The sequence below is a fragment of the Oncorhynchus mykiss genome, chromosome 16, assembly GCF_057628025.1.
Source record: "Oncorhynchus mykiss isolate SJ-2025 chromosome 16, ASM5762802v1, whole genome shotgun sequence".
NCBI lineage: Eukaryota > Metazoa > Chordata > Actinopteri > Salmoniformes > Salmonidae > Oncorhynchus > Oncorhynchus mykiss.
In genome coordinates, this window is record NC_143037.1 from 12,501,545 (window position 1) to 12,517,866 (window position 16,322).

At 40.5% G+C, this 16,322-nt stretch overlaps 1 protein-coding gene across 2 annotated transcripts in view; it reads left to right on the forward strand.

Annotated features, from left to right (window-relative positions):
- Window positions 1–2,077: 2,077 nt before the first annotated feature.
- Window positions 2,078–16,322, forward strand: part of LOC110492834 (protocadherin-15-like) — a 303,674-nt gene continuing 289,429 nt past the window's right edge. For both annotated transcript variants that reach the window (XM_090201917.1, XM_090201916.1), the window contains exon 1: window positions 2,078–2,553. The gene's annotated coding sequence lies outside the window, so the exon portion shown is untranslated. The remainder of the gene's footprint in view (window positions 2,554–16,322) is intronic.

Here is a 16,322-nt window from a genome sequence, read left to right on the forward strand (position 1 = left end):
AGAAATGCCTTTACAAACTGATGGCTCTCTACGGTTGCTCTTACTTGTCTCCATTGATTAGCCATTTGTCCGCTGGCTTCTGTCGATGGTGCTGCAACATCCAAAGGAAACACTTTCTAAAAATCAAATCAAATTTTATTGGTCACATACACATATTTAGCAGGTGTTATTGCAGGTGTCGGAATGATGCATTGGGCTGACCTCACCACCCTCTGGAGAGCCCTGCGGTTGCGGGCGGTGCAGTTGCCGTACCAGGCTGTGATACAGCCTGACAGGATGCTTTGAATTGTGCATCTGTAAAAGTTTGTGTGGGTCTTAGGGGCCAAAATGAATTTCTTCAGCCTCCTGTGGTTGAAAAGGCACTATTGCGCCTTCTTCACCACACTGTCTGTGTGGGTGGACCATTTCATATTGTCAGTGATGTGTACTCCCAAGGAGCTTGAAGCTTTTCACCTTCTCCACTGCGGTCCTGTCACTGTGGATGGGGGCGTGCTCCCTCTGCTGTCTCCTGAAGTCCACGATCAGCTCCTTTGTTTTGTTGACAATTTTGGGAGAGGTTATTGTCTTGTGAAATTTCAGGGTGTGTTGAACTTGATATTGCCAAAAAGATGTTGCTAGGACATTAGGCCTACTCACTAAGATGGTTCATCGTCCTCAGCAGCATCAAAACAAAATAGGTGTAGATTGTGAATTGTAAGATGTTTACCCTTCCTGTCTGAGCCAATTTACAGTCTCGGCATCCCACGCATGCCCCCTTCCCTACCATAGCTCACATTATTAGAAATGCCACCCGCTAATGTCCGACACAACAGATGGAAGGGCTCAGCACCCTTGACATCTAATTCCTCGAGCAGAAGGTTGTCACTGACCAGAAAAACAAACACACCGTTTTGCATGCCATGACATTCACTCACAAGTACTTTCAAGGCTACTTTCCCTCCCTCGGTTTCCTATTAGTGTTATCACGATACCAGCATTTTGACTTTGATACCGATACCAGGTTTAGTATTACAATACTCAATACCATCACGATACTCGATACCAAAATGATAACACAAAAAAAACACAAAAAAAGGCTTTTTAACCAGTTACAGAATGGCACTTGATCCAGACAGATAAACTTATCTACTGCTCTGTTCAATTAATCATTGGGCATCTTTTGAGTTCAATATCATTACATTTGAACATTTTTCATGGGGCTACAGATGACAAAAAACATCTTTCCATTTAGGACTTATGTTTATTGGCAACTACTAAGAGAACATATTTTATTGTACAAATTAACAACATTTGCATAGAAGAAGCAATTTCTTCATTTATAAAAATGTGTCTGTCTCTTTAAGAAATGAATTATGTCATTGCAAGGCAGTTTTTGTTGGCAAAGGATGAAGTGAATTAATAACGTTTTTGGTGACAATCAGCTATGAAATCAGCATATTTTCACAAACAAAATACTTGGGTAGTGAATTCAGCTGTAAGCTAGCCTACAATTAAAGCTGGAAGCTACAAGTATCATCTTGCATTGTAAAAATGTTCTAGCCTATGGACATTGTTTTGCGAACAGTAATGAACAGTTTCAACATGCTGTGTTGCATTATTCAAGTGTGTTAACTTCTGTGCAGCATAAGTGGGGACTGGGGAGCTAATGCAGCACTTGAGAAATGAATGAGTAAGTGGAGCAGACTACACACACTATAATGAGGACTGCGCTGATAGACAGACTTGATCCTCTCAATCAAGGGAGACACATGACAGAAGTAGGTCTCCTGAACATAACAAAACAATGTAGTACCTAACCGTAAAAAAAAAAAAAATCATCGAAAATGTACTGAAGTTTCAGTATACCTTGCAACAATATTTTAGATAATGAGATTGTGGTGTGCAGGGTGAGGTTAGCCTATGTTTGCTATTATCCCAGATTGTGATATTGAATTATTATTATTATTAAAGATTTTGAATAACATATTTGAAATAGAGCCGTATTTCACAGAATCGCCCCACCTGTTAGGTGTTTATCGGTTGTTTTAATTTTTACTCCGCTTGACTGGTTAAAATCGTTACCGCTGAGGGTGGCGCTGGAGATCAAGGAAAGCATTGGGTGGTAAACTGTAGGTTCTTATGGTCTCTCTCCCTCACACTCCGTTTCTCGCTTATACCGGCGCATTTACTACAAGCACCGTTCTAAAAATTCGCTCACCTGACAGGAATAGAGAAAAGCATCTGTTGGCATGATGTATCATTCACCGCCACTCTTCCCTGTCTATATGAGGACTGAAACCTGACGTGTAAAAGCAGAGAAGGCGGCCACTGCTCGCTGGGAGACGCAGAGGGGAAACTTCAGCAAGTGCTCTGGAGGAAGCGAGCTTCACCGGGTGCGCTGGATGGCGTTGATCCGTTCTCCCGCCATAGCGTTCTAAAATATTCTCGGTTGAGCAGCAAAAGTGAAGGAATATCAATCCATTCATGCTTTCCCTAATTTTGCCTGAGTCTGTCACAGACGCTTCGTGGTTTACGGAGGAAACTTATATTCTATTTTGAAGACACTGTATGAAGGTAGGGTCGTTTCTTTTCCTAAAAATTTTTTTTGCAAGAAAGGTGTCCATGCAGCCTGTCCGAAATGTTCATTTGTTATTCAGTAGGCTACACGTCATTTGCTGCAATGCATTTTCTTTGATGCATCCCTCGGCTAATAGATTATTTTGATCTCAGTAGGTGGACAATGAGAACTATGTGCACAGAGAAGGCTAATGAATGAGAGGTTGTCATTCCTGATGACGCCTACATATACCTATTAGACTACTGACGTGATTGGCAGTTGTGCAAAGTCTCATAGGTAGACTAAAAGATTTCTGTTCTCCCTTCCTTTTTTTTCTCAGTGACATTGCTCATTTGAAGGTCCACTTGAATCTTCAGGTATCTCTCATGTGTAGTGTGTTGTGAAACTCCTATGTCTGAACCCTCATAGTTCTAGCCTGTTCATAGCATGCTTCGCTCTTTTGATGTGGGATGAGCCTTACATTACATTAATACAACCACTCTACAAGTAGCCTTCGGGACTGAAGGATGTCGCAATAACTGCCTCCCAGAAATGGCAAGGCCATACCAGCCCACCTGAGACTCTTCAGTGGGTCATTGATTACATTTTTTTTTGGTTGAGGGTTCAGATGATTTAGATTCTGAAACACACACACACCCACACACAAACACATGCACACACTGCACCATGTCTTATTTCCCTACCCCATGGATATGTTTGAAAGATCTTTGTCTCTTGAGGAACCTAATTTGAGTTAAAAAAAGCAACAACCTACATAATATGGAGGTTTGGATCTTAGATACGATTACATTAGCCATAGAAATAGATGGCTGTATGGGGATGCTGTGAAATACAGCAATACTTTATGTTAAAGCTGGGGTTTCTCTGGTTTGACCTGAAATTTGAATTGGCTTGTCTCTGCTTCTGATTACGGTTTGGTGAATGAATGTCGAACACAGCCATCTGCATCACAAATACTAAAGTACGTTGAGTCCGACCTGGATGGAGGCAAGGCTGATTACAGAGTTCAAAGGCTTGGGAGCAAGGCTGTCATTGTTGGACACCTACAGTATTGACAGAGATTCAAGAAGCTAAGGGGGTCTCTTTCATGTCACATCTAACCTTAATGTGAGCAAGTGACATGCTGCATATTTTCAACATAGTTGCTGTATGTGCCTATGGTGTTAACTTGTATTATATGTTCAACTAATTAAAAAAGTATGCAGTATTTTCATGCAAAAGCGCATGTTAGTTCAAAGATAATCTATAAAGGAAATATATATATTTTCTAAATAATCTCGCCCATTTTGGAAATATGCTGTGTGTGTGTGTGTCACTAATCTACTCCCTCTGTGGTGATGTGGGTTTATGTGACTGATTTGCTCTTCAGCCTTGTCTCAAATTAGACGTAACATAGTAAATGTAAATCCGGGACACTCAAATTAGTATATGTTACGTTTGGTATGGTTACATAAGACGGATGTAAGACAATTTAAGTACAGTGGTTGGTCGGGGTGGGTGGTCGTGTAACATGAATGTTTAGCAACCCAAGGGTTGAGAGTTTGAATCTCATCATGGAGAACTCTAGCATTTTAGCTAATTAGCAACTTTTCAACTACTTACTGCTTTTTAGATACTTTGGCAAATACTTATCATGTTAGCTAACCCTTCCCCTAACCTTAACCCTTTAACCTCTAAACTTAAGCCTAACCTTAATCCTAACCCCTAAATCTAATCCCTAGCCTAGATAACGTTAGCCAGCTAGCTAAGGTTTTGCAAATTCAAAACATTGTACGTTTTGGTAATTCGTAACATATCATATGAAATGTGTGATGGACATCCACAAATTAATACATACCATACGAAATGTAACATATCAAACAAAATGGTGCGTCTCGGATATACGTACAGAATAATACCAAATGCTCTGAAACCAGGTTGTGATCTTCCACAGTGTAGCAGGACGCAATGCAGAGTGTGTTAAGTTTAACATACTGTATATACAATCTAAAACAACTGAAGGCTTGTGCATCCAAGCAAATTAATCTTCAAAACCACTCATATTGTTGTCGTCACTATATCCAGTAAAACATGTCAAAGCTCAATTGAGGTGACATTTACAATGCAGTGCTTTCATTTAGGTGACATCATAAAGTAAAAAACGGTCCTTTCAATGAAAGTCTAATTCAAGATACACCGATCTTCATTGATCCAGTATCTATGCCCCAACATGTCTATAGCTTAATTTCTGTGTTTAATCTTGGATTTAGAAATGGCTCTGTATTGTAGAAAGCCCTGGAAAACCCATTGCAATATATCTAAGAGTGTGTCTAAATTACACTAGTACTCATGACACAACAATGTAAATGTTGATTGGCTGTTAGAAAAGGTGACTAATAAGAAGCAGCATTTCCCCTGCATTTTGTTATTGTCTTCCAATAGTGTTGGCATGGGAGTAGAGGGCTAGAGTATACACAACTGACCAATAGAAAACAAAGGCCAATTAAATACCCCACATCCATATATTTAACTAGGCAAGTCAGTTAAGAATACATTCTTATGTTCAATGACAGCCTAGGAACACTGCCTTGTTCAGGGGAAGAACGACAGATTTGTACCTTGTCAGCTCGGGGATTTGAACTTGCAACCTTTCGGTTACTACTCTAACCACTCTAACCACTAGGCTCCGCTGCCGCCCCATATGGTAGTTTGTCAGACGTTTTCCTACCCTAAACTGAGTCTGCGGTCCACCCCATCTGTTGAGTGAATCCTATTATATGCTTTCTGCATCTCAATCCCACATGAATTGGGAAAGACTGGCAACATGTGATTGTATCGAATTAGCTTCTGCCAATCTTTCCTGTTCATCTGCGATTGAGGTTCAAATGTCTCAGTTCAACTTTAGACCCCCTTTGAGGTATACTTGAACAGAAGTCAAGACACTTTGATTTGGGATCGACTATCCCCTTAGAGTATCATGGAATGTGTGTCCGTCTAAGTGGTTGATAGGCAAAGACAGAGTACATACTGCATAGAAAAGTGATTCCCTCTGCAAAGCTGACTGAATGTCTCATTAGTTTGAAGTCTAAAATATGGCCCGTTTCGCTCTTCTCACAAGGTATCATGCTGTGTAATCTCCAGTCAAGTTCTGCAAAATCAAGGAACTGTGTTGCACACATTGGATGTTTTGAAGCCTTTCATAGACAGGCCACCAATGTGTTCATTACATATACTCTAACCTAAACACACTCAGACTGTCTCTCTCTCTCTCTCTCTCTTGCACGCACGCACACACAATACAATGCCTGTTTGTTCTCGTATCAACATGTTTGAATCTACCGAAGCAACATCTGTTGAGGATTTGTCATTGAGATTTTTGTGGATGTTAAATGTAAATATTGGATGAATTTATCTACAGCCAGTGAAAGTCATGTATCGTCTTATAGCAGGCGATGGTAAATGTGTCCAAGGAAAGAGATGAAAGCTGTGATGTATTTCAAAACAAGTTTCCCGTCTATCTCAAACGGCACTCTGTAAGTCCACATGTTGATTTCTGATGTATGATACAGAGATGCAGAGATACAGGATTCATAGGGGTTTTATGGGATTGCGAATCTTGTATAAGTTGATGTCTGCATTAGAATTACAATGAAGCACTTAGTGTAACTTAAAATGTCATTCTTGCTGGTGGTAACTTGCTGACTTAAACAATGCTTTATTAGTCTGTGTTATGATCAGCAGTGTAGTGCTATTCTTGTAAGGGCCAAAGTGCTATTTAAAAAAAAAAAAAAATGAATGACATATTCTCTCAATCCAAGTTGTACTGACAGGTAGCCTATCAAGTTATATATTATCTCAAAGAAAATGTTTATATTACACTCAAACACCCAAGTTAGGCCCTCGTTTCAAAGTAGGCCAATATCACTGTCAATCTTGATTGATGATTCATCACGTTTTACAGGGGAAACGTCCAAGCTGAATCCGCCTGCCGACCATTTTGATCTCAATCAGTTTCATGGGAATATGCAGCTAGATCTTCCTGAATGATGTCGGCCTACTACTGTTTTGAGCGAATTTTAGAGCAGATGGTATTCATTGGCTTACAGCCTACCTTTTTATTTTGTGTCAATCAAAACACATACTCAAGGTCTATTTAGCCTATTTAGGTGTTGTTGTTGTCTAGCAGTAACGTTACACTATGCCATTATATTCGGTATGTTAGGCCTATGTAGAAGAACCATTTAAGTGATCTTGTGAGACATTGATTCAGATTTGATCTCAACTTTATTAAACAAGCAACATTCTGAGAAGTGGCTCCGTTGCGTTCCTGCAGCAATACATACCTGTTGATGCGTTATGTCATTACATTATAATGACTGTGTGACTGCCTTTATGATTCAGGGTTGAAGTAAATTGTCGCAGAATGTTCAAAAGCATCCCTTTGACAATGTCAGTTTTTCAAGGCATTTATTCTCGCCTTTTGTCTTCCCTTGTCTTAGTAAACTACACTCAATCATAGATATAAGGATTTGCTACTGTCGTCCTATCTTATCTTGTAGGGTCATAATGGCCCACACCTAACATAGCAAGTGTAAAATATTTGCCTGAGCTGCGTTTCTTTCTTTCTGATCCTGAAAAGAGAAAATATAACTGTCAGGGGGAGGTTCTCTTTTGCACTGTTGAACCAGCGATGAACAAATTCTTATTTTCAATGACAGTCTAGGAACAGCAGGTTAACTGCCATGTTCAGGGGCAGAATGACAGATTTGTACCTTGAACTTGCAACCTTTCGGTTATGAGCTCAACGCTCTAACCACTAGGCTACCTGCCACCCCATAGATGGGGAGGAGGAGTTAAGGACTGTTGCCTTGTTAACATCCAAAACCGGTGCTACCGACCCCGTAGATGGTGCAATGACCTTCATTATGACCATTTGTTAGACAGGCATAGGGTGGACATCCCCCTTGAATAGATTATTCTGTGATTATTAAAGTTGGCATTAGCTCTTGTTGCTGACAGATTTGTTTTTTTAGGAATGTTTAATTTTAAATATTTGCAGCGATTGAAAGAGGAAGAGGCCATACCCATGTTGTGTCCCACCCTCTGATAGAAATGCATTGCAGTGAGTGGATTAGCCTATCTCGCCAGGTGATACTGTATTAAAGCCCTGCTTCCACCTGGGCTGGGCGATCTAACCAATCACATTAGCTGTGTTCTAGAGCTTTTTTTGCTGGTCCTCATAGTTGCTCAGAAGTGTTGAATCTCGCTCTCAAGAGCTGGCAGCATCACTTATAACATTTTAAGAGGTGCCCTATACTTGTAATTTGTTTTTAGGCTTGAACAGAGTTTAATGTCGTTGCATTTGGACTTGCAATTATTTGGATGATTAGAACTTGATGAATGTAAGATAAATAAGGGTTATTTGGCTTGTAACCATAGCAGAACATGTTTTTTGTTATTTAGAACCTGTTTTTGAAGGTTTATGAAGAACTTTGCTCATAAGGTTGTAAAATTGAACCTGTATGGTGCTATAAAGAACCCTTTCCTACGGTTCAGTAAAGAACCATTAAAAATAGGTTAAATATAACCCCAAAAAAGGGTTCCGCTATGGTTAGAACCCTTTGTAGAACCATACAGGGTTTTTAATCTGGTTTAATAGCCTTATTATATTGTTAATATTCCATAGGTTTTATTATTGTGTTTATTAACAAGTTGAATCAGGTGTGCTAGCTCTGAAATAGCTGCAGGCCCTTGAAGAGAGCATAACCACAAGACTATACATTCGTTTTACTGGCTCTAGTCACTTACAACACAACATATTAGATAAACTGGAATGTCACTCTCACTCATGGTTGCGCAAACCACGCCCCCAAATATTCGAATGAGACGCAGGCCCCACATTTTAATTATCACTAAAAGAGCAAAGAACCCTTTTGTGAACTATAAAGAACCGTTGAAGATCTCAAAGGGTTCTTTGGGTCAGTATGTTTCCACATACCATCTCCCTTCCCAAAGAACCATTGAGGAATCGACATTTTTTAGTGTGTAGCCTACAGAATGTCACCTTTTATTTGAGGGTATTTTCACATCTGTTTTACCGTTTAGAAATTAAGGCACTTCAGGTGTAATACGCATTTGGACAAATTCACTTAGTGCATAACATTTAGTCAAAGTTTAGTATTTGATCCCATATTCCTAGAACAAAATTACTAAACTCAGCAAAAAAAGAAACGTCCTCCCTCTGTCAACTGCGTTTATTTTCAGAAAACTTAACATGTGCAAATACTTGTATGGACATAACAAGACTCAACAACTGAGACATAAACTGAACAAGTTCCACAGACATGTGACTAACATAAATGGAATAATGTGCCCCTGAACAAAGGGGGGGTCAAAATCAAAAGTAACTGCAGTGCATCTCCTCCTCATTGAAAATAAGAATGTGTTCTTAACTGACATGCCTAGTAAAATAAAGATTAAATAAAGTTGTAAAAAAAAAAAAAAAAAAAAAAAGATTTCAGATTGTTATGAAAACTTGAAATCAGCCATTCCGATTAATCGGTCTACCTCTAATATGAATGGTTGTTTTTAGACAAGGGTGCACCGAAAAATAGTCTCAATTATCTTGGCTACTTTAGCTAGCTCGCTTCTTTACAACAATACAATGCAGTCAAGACCGGCACTACCAGATGGTATGATATACAATGCCTTGCGAAAGTATTCGGCCCCCTTGAACTTTGCGACCTTTTGCCACATTTCAGGCTTCAAACATAAAGATATAAAACTGTATTTTTTTGTGAAGAATCAACAACAAGTGGGACACAATCATGAAGTGGAACGTCATTTATTGGATATTTCAAACTTTTTTAACAAATCAAAAACTGAAAAATTGGGCGTGCAAAATTATTCAGCCCCCTTAAGTTAATACTTTGTAGCGCCACATTTTGCTGCGATTACAGCTGTAAGTCGCTTGGGGTATGTCTCTATCAGTTTTGCACATCGAGAGACTGACATTTTTTCCCATTCCTCCTTGCAAAACAGCTCGAGCTCAGTGAGGTTGGATGGAGAGCATTTGTGAACAGCAGTTTTCAGTTCTTTCCACAGATTCTCGATTGAATTCAGGTCTGGACTTTGACTTGGCCATTCTAACACCTGGATATGTTTATTTTTGAACCATTCCATTGTAGATTTTGCTTTATGTTTTGGATCATTGTCTTGTTGGAAGACAAATCTCCGTCCCAGTCTCAGGTCTTTTGCAGACTCCATCAGGTTTTCTTCCAGAATGGTCCTGTATTTGGCTCCATCTATCTTCCCTGTCCCTGCTGAAGAAAAGCAGGCCCAAACCATGATGCTGCCACCACCATGTTTGACAGTGAGTATGGTGTGTTCAGGGTGATGAGCTGTGTTGCTTTTACGCCAAACATAACGTTTTGCATTGTTGCCAAAAAGTTCAATTTTGGTTTCATCTGACCGGAGCACCTTCTTCCACATGTTTGGTGTGTCTCCCAGGTGGCTTGTGGCAAACTTTAAACGACACTTTTTATGGATATCTTTAAGAAATGGCTTTCTTCTTGCCACTCTTCCATAAAGGCCAGATTTGTGCAATATACGACTGATTGTTGTCCTATGGACAGAGTCTCCCACCTCAGCTGTAGATCTCTGCAGTTCATCCAGAGTGATCATGGGCCTCTTGGCTGCATCTCTGATCAGTCTTCTCCTTGTATGAGCTGAAAGTTTAGAGGGACAGCCAGGTCTTGGTAGATTTGCAGTGGTCTGATACTCCTTCCATTTCAATATTATCGCTTGCACAGTGCTCCTTGGGATGTTTAAAGCTTGGGAAATCTTTTTGTATCCAAATCTGGCTTTAAACTTCTTCACAACAGTATCTCGGACCTGCCTGGTGTGTTCCTTGTTCTTCATGATGCTCTCTGCGCTTTTAACGGACCTCTGAGACTATCACAGTGCAGGTGCATTTATACGGAGACTTGATTACACACAGGTGGATTGTATTTATCATCATTAGTCATTTAGGTCAACATTGGATCATTCAGAGATCCTCACTGAACTTCTGGAGAGAGTTTGCTGCACTGAAAGTAAAGGGGCTGAATAATTTTGCACGCCCAATTTTTCAGTTTTTGATTTGTTAAAAAAGTTTGAAATATCCAATAAATGTCGTTCCACTTCATGATTGTGTCCCACTTGTTGTTGATTCTTCACAAAAAAATACAGTTTTATATCTTTATGTTTGAAGCCTGAAATGTGGCAAAAGGTCGCAAAGTTCAAGGGGGCCGAATACTTTCGCAAGGCACTGTATAACCTCTGGTATCAACTTCTTCTTTTTTTTTCTCGCTCTAAGGGTTTTTTTGGCATGTGTTTCACATGTTAATATTTAAATATATATTTTTTACCCTTTATTTAACTTGGCAAGTGACTTAAGAACAAAATCTTATTTACAATGACAGATTTTTACCTTGTCAGCCCGAGATTTAATCCAGCAACCTCTTAGTTCCTGGCCCAATACTCTAACCACTAAACTACCTGCCGCCCTAACATTTCCAAAGCAAGTGAATTAGATACTTTTTATTGTTTATTTCGCTTTTGTTTATTAACAGTAAACATTACACTCAAAAAGTTCCAAAATATTAGACATTTCAAATGTAATTATGTGCAACTAGTTAAAGTACAAAAGGGAAAATAAATAAACATAAATATGGGTTGTATTTACAGTGGTGTTTGTTCTTCACTGGTTGCCCTTTTCTTGTGTCAACAGGTCACAAATATTGCTGCTGTGATTGCACACTGGTATTTCACCCAGTAGATATGGGAGTTTATCAAAATTGGGTTTGTTTTCAAATTCTTTGTGGCTCTGTGTAATCTGAGGGAAATATGCCACAACACAATGGCCACTGCTCCGATCTCACCCCCCCTTCTGCTGAAGAAGCAGAGCGCTGCGCACCGCATCACCTTCTCATTTCAATTCAATTTAAGGGCTTTTTTGGCATTGAAAACATTTCTCTCTCGCGAGCAAGTCTCCATTGAGGTAAGAGAAAAAAATACAAAAAATCCAACACATTTATTTCAATTATCCAGAAGAAATGTATTATTTGAATAGTGAAATAATTTCCACCACTAATATGTATGAAAACACCTTCAAATAAGATGATACCGTACTGTCACCACGTGCTGGAGTATGGAGTATAGTTAAACGTTTTTAGCTTCACTGTCTGAATAAATGAAGTAGGGAAGTGTATATGTGCATGGCAGATGTTTTTTTCTCTTATGCACACCGTATTAGAAAGCATTCAATTTCAGGGGTGGTTGTTATTTCAATGTAGATGATCAAGTCATGTAGATGGTGCGTGGGGAAACCGTGGCGTTGGCACTCCATCTCAGAGAGCTTTGATTTATACATTGTGAAATGAAGAAGTGTGTAGTGGTTGGTGGTGCTGGAATATTCTTAGTGTCATACACTGCATTCGGGAAGTATTCAGACCCCTTTTTCCACATGTTGTTACGTTACAGCCTTATTCTAAAATTTATTAAATAGTTTCCCCCCCTCATTAATCTACACACATTACCCCATAATGACAAAGCAGAAACTAATTTAGAAATTTTAGCAAATTTATTCCAAATAAACTGAAATATCACATATTCAAACCCTTTACTCAGTACTTTGTTTAAGCACCTTTAGCAGTGATTACAGTCTCCAGTCTTCTTGGGTATGACTCTACAAGCTTGGCACCCCTGTATTTGGGGAGTTTTTCCCATTCTTCTCTGCAGATCCTCTCAAGCTCTGTCAGGTTGGATGCGGACTGTCGCTGCACAGGTATTGCTAGGTCTCTCCAGAGATGTTCAAGTCCTGGCTCTGGCTGGGCCACTCAAGGACATTCAGAGACTTTTTCCTGAAGCCACACCTGCGTTGTCTTGGCTGTGTGCTTAGGGTCGTTGTCTTGTTGGAAGGTGAACCTTCGCCCTAGTCTGAGCCTCTGAGCGCTCTGGAGCAGGTTTTCATCAAGGATCTCTCTGTACTTTGCTCCATTAATCTTTCCCTCGATCCTGACTAGTCTCGCCAGTCCTTACCGCTGAAAAACATCCCCACGACATGATGCTGCCACCACCATGTTTCACTGTAGGGATGGTGCCAGTTTTCCTCCAGACGTGTGACACTTGTTATTCACGCCAAAGAGTTCAATCTCGGTTTCATTAGACCAGAGAATCTTGTTTCTTGTTTCTTTAGGTGCCTCTTGGCAAACTCCAAGCGGGCTGTCATGTGCCTTTTACTGAGGAGTGGCTTTTGTCTGGCCACTCTACTTCTGGAATGTTATCCCATCTCCACAGAGGATTCTAGAGCTCTGTCAGAGTGATCATCAGGTTCTTGGTCACCTCCCTGACCAAGGCCCTACTCCCCCGATTGCTCAGTTTGGCCGGGCAGCCAGCTCTAGGAAGAGTCTTGGTGGTTACAAACTTCTTCCATTTAAGAATGATGGAGGCCACTGTGTTCTTGGGTACCTTCAATGCTGCAGAAATGTTTTGGTACCCTTCCCAAGATCTGTGCCTCGACACAATCCTGTCTCGGAGCTCTACGGACAACTCCTTCGACCTCATGGCTTGGTTTTTGCTCTGACATGCACTGTCAACTGTGGGACCTTATATAGACCCGCGTGTGCCTTTCCAAATCATGTCCAACCAATTGAATTTACCACAGGTGAACTCCAATGAAGTTGTAGAAACATCTCAAGGATGTATCAATGGAAATATTGCTCTTTCTGGAAGTGTTTTCCATTAACACCGAGTGTTGATAACATTTAAGTCAAAGGCCTCCCTAGCTTACTGACTCTAGGTACTTCTACTACTACTACCATGGGCGTATGGGACAAGAATTCAGCCCTGATATTTTATCCACACCAACACACATTACTGCGTGTGCTGCCAACTCACCATCTGCCTCCCTATTGTGCTGTCTACCAGTCTCAGCATCTTCTCTGCTGTCACTCTGTGCTACTTCTTATTCTTTGTCTCTTGCTGTCTGTCTGTGTGCTTAAGCTACTACTAATAACTTGTTCTCAACTGGCCTACCTGGTTAAATAAAGGTGAAATAAAAAATCCTTATACATTATAAAAGCCAAGCTACCGACTTAGGCTATATTGCAAATTAGTTCCTGTTTTATGTGTTTTTCTGAATCAGCACCTCCCCTAAGTGTTCATTACATTACAGAGCTCCAGACTAACATGTTCCCCTGGTATCACTGGTGCTGCTAACTTTTACAGGTGGTGGCACCAGTCCACAATTTGGGGCAGATCCACATCATAAGTAATTATCTTATAAAGTCATTCATAGTGCTTTATTAAGAAGTATAATAAATAGACTACTGAAGTATTCAGGAAATACTTTGTTTCATTTGACACATCCAAGCAGGAATGCATGATTCAATATATTTAGACTATAGGTATATTTTACTATAGAGATACTATAGAGATTTTTATAGAGATGAATTACATAGTGCACATAAAGATATCCAAACTAATATCATAGACTAATTAATTTGGGGTTTAACGTCTGAGGAAGTGGAATCTCAAAACACATTAACTGTTATAATCTCCACCTGGCACAGCCAGAAGAGGACTGGCCACCCCTCAAAGCCTGGTTCCTCTCTAGGTTTCTTCCTAGGGTTTGGCCTTTCTAGGGAGATTTTCCTAGCCACCGTGTTTCTACACCTGCATTGCTTGCTGTTTGGGGTTTTAGGCTGGGTTTCTGTACAGCACTTATCAGCTTATCAGCAGATATCAGCTGATGTAAGAAGGGCTATATAAATACATTTGATTTGAACTAGATTGCCCAATGCCGGTAGCCGTCTATTCATCCAATAGTAAATGTAATGTCCTAAAGCACTTTGAAGTTGTGAGCTACTACCCACGAGACCAATAGGCCTATGCCCTCGCAATGGCCGGTGCGCATTTCACGCGCTATTGTAAAAAGAGTTGCTATTGAGCTGAATATTTTAAATGTTATACAATCAGAATGCATTTTTCTCTTGAGCACATGGCGGGGGGAGAGGAGAGTGGCTCACTCATCACAGCAGTGAGGCTACAGGGGCCAGGTCAGACACCTTCCATACAGGAATCATGAGGATAATGCACCTTACTGATTGACCAAATCCTGGTTTTAGCCGCCCCCCAAAACAGGAGTTTTTTTTATGAGAGGTGACCAAGTAGAAAGCGATCTTTCTACATTCATAGGTACCCTTTCTATTTTTTACGATCCATGATGTTGTCTGTCTGGCTGAGAGAATTGGAGCAGGTCTTTTTGCTGATGCTGCATTTGACTTTGAATGTTCCTGTGCATGACCTCAGCTCATCCTATCAGACAACCATGCCATCCCCTCTTGGCCAACCGTTGCCGCTGATCAGCCAAAGGCTCATTATAGATAAGTATAACAGAGAAATTGCACAAAAAACAACAACAAAAATTAATCATGGGCCGCCAGCCATGTCACCCTTTTCGGCGTTTTATTTTTATCTACAAAACATATTTTTGTGTGTGTCAATTTCCACCAGCCCAGCCCACCCAATTACACGTTTTCCCCCAGAATTGGCCAATCTGTCCAATCCGGCCCTGACGACGACGACGACAATGACTAGTACTACCAGTATTACTACTACCATTGCTAATGTTACTTTCAGTACCACAACAGCTACCAGCACTCTTATTAAAACTGATCAGACCCGGATGTAACATTAAAGGCGTCAGTCAGACCATTTTTGCACCAGTTGACGAATTCTAGGATTATATGGATGACTGATGACATTTGCGGCTTGCGGTGATTACCAATAATTGATGTCTTCAACATTTCATTCATGATGATTAAGTATTAATTAATTAAGTATGAAATCACTTCACAGAAATATCTATTCAGACTCGTCATATCCGTTCTTCAGCCAAGTAAGAGTAACATAATGTGTGGTAAAAACATATAGCTAGAGGAGTGGTACTCATTGTGCATTCTCCCCCCAAGTCCTTCATTTGCGGCTTGCGGTGAGTTTCTTATTTTCCATTCAAAATGCATAACAATGACTCAATTTCAATTCAGGCCTGCAGGCCTGAATCACTCACTCCACTCCGACAGAGATGGCCGCCTCGCTTCGCGTTCCTAGGAAACTATGCAGTATTTTGCTTTTTTACATGTTATTTCTTACATTGGTACCCCAGGTAATCTTAGGTTTCATTACATACAGTCGGGAAGAACTACTGAATATAAGAGCAACGTCAACTCACCATCATTACGACCAGGAATATGACTTTCGTGAAGTGGATCCTGTGTTCTGCCTTCCACCCAGGACAACGGAATGGATCCCAGCCTGCGACCCAAAACAACGACGTCGTAAAAGAGGCAAACAAAGTGGTCTTCTGGTCAGGCTCCGGAGACGGGCACAACGCGCACCACTCCCTAGCATACTACTCGCCAATGTCCAGTCTCTTGACAACAAGGTTGATTAAATCTGAGCAAGGGTAGCATTCCAGAGAGACATCAGAGACTGTAACGTTCTTTGCTTCACGGAAACATGGCTCACTCGAGAGACGCTATCGGAGTCGGTACAGCCAGCTGGTTTCTTCACGCATTACGCCGACAGAAACAACCATCTTTCTGGTAAGAAGAGGGGCGGGGGGGTATGCCTTATGATTAACGAGACGTGGTGTGATCATAACAACATACAGGAACTCAAGTCCTTCTGTTCACCTGACTTAGAATTCCTCATAATCAAATGTCAACCACATTATCTACCAAGG